The sequence below is a fragment of the Glossina fuscipes genome, unplaced genomic scaffold (genome assembly GCF_014805625.2).
Source record: "Glossina fuscipes isolate IAEA_lab_2018 unplaced genomic scaffold, Yale_Gfus_2 28, whole genome shotgun sequence".
NCBI classification, from domain to species: domain Eukaryota; kingdom Metazoa; phylum Arthropoda; class Insecta; order Diptera; family Glossinidae; genus Glossina; species Glossina fuscipes.
Genome location: NW_023998423.1, coordinates 12,193,156 through 12,194,476, shown reverse-complemented (window position 1 = coordinate 12,194,476; position 1,321 = coordinate 12,193,156). Strand labels below are relative to the sequence as shown.

Here is a 1,321-nt window from a genome sequence, read left to right as displayed (position 1 = left end):
AATGTGTGTAGAGAAATGAAAAAAATCGGTTAACGCCACACTTAATAATAGTAAACTAGACAAATTTTATTTGCGTTGTGTTCCTTTTTTTTTAAGAAAAGGGTTATAGGTATAAAAGGTTTAGTCGCAGCCGAATATAGTTTCCTTACGTGTTACGTTTCATTTTTCATTCGTAAATAATGGAATCATTACATCCCATGCAAAACCAAGTCTCGTTTTTAACATTATTAAGGGGGCTCGAGTTCGAAACCTCGTTGCTTTGCACTTTTGTATTATTTTTAATTTATATAAGACGCATATAATCTTTTTTGTTTCCGATATACTTTGACAGCAGAATTATAGAAAACTGAAAACACTTTTAATTGTATTTATTATTATTAATAATTTCGCCAGAGAAATCAATTTTGAGGCTAAACTCTTAAAAGCACTAGCATCTAAGGCTATCGACTTTTATTAAAAACTCTACCGCACTTGAGATTCGAACTCACGACCATTGACTTGCTAGTCGAGATTCCTCGCCTTCGGCTACTCAGGTGGATTAATTGTAAAGTATAGTTGTTTCCAACAAATCACATCGCACGAGTGTATTCAATATTTCAAAATTCAAATTTTATGTCGATCTTTTATTTAACACCAAACATATAAAGAGAAATTTTTGCATTTCAGAACAGCTATCGCATAGTCTAGTGGTTAGGACGTCCGATACCCGATCGGAAGACTCAGGTTCGATTCCTGGTGCGATAGCGCCCTTATTACTGTACTTTACTACATATGTGTTGTAGTAGTACGAAGTGTACGAAGCTATCTTCGTTTGTTGTCTGTCTTCGCAATACTTGTTTTTCTTTATTTTTTGTTGCTTTGCTGAAAGACGAACAATCTGCTTAGTGGTTTGTGTGTTTGCTCATATTTTGTAATTAAAGGGCAACGAAAACTGAAGAAAATGATTATAAAAATTGAACAAATTTGGAAATGAGATTAAAATAATCCACAAAATTGTTCCGCAAAATTGCGGCATTCATTAGGGTATAACGTATGTCTGTGAATGCCCGAAGTAAAGTACCTCGAAACAAAATATTTCATGTTCATGGAATTGCTGCAAAGCTTTCCGTTTTACGAAAAGTAATACAAGAACTTGCGAAAGAAAAAATCTGAAGAACGGGTACAGCGGTGTGCTGTACACGCAGACGTATTGCACAAAGTGTTTAGCTTTCGAGACCAAAACAGTTTTTACTTCAGATCGTTTGTCCGCAACTTCTATGCCGCATAAAAATTACAGCACAGCGACACCATACTTACAACGTCCTCGGTGCAAAGTCTTTGA

At 35.1% G+C, this 1,321-nt stretch overlaps 1 non-coding gene across 1 annotated transcript; it reads left to right on the top strand.

The window, feature by feature from the left end:
- The first annotated feature begins 672 nt into the window (after positions 1-672).
- Trnag-ccc lies at positions 673-744 on the top strand. The gene has a single exon. It is a non-coding gene; the product is annotated as a tRNA-Gly (tRNA).
- The last annotated feature ends 577 nt before the right edge of the window (positions 745-1,321 follow it).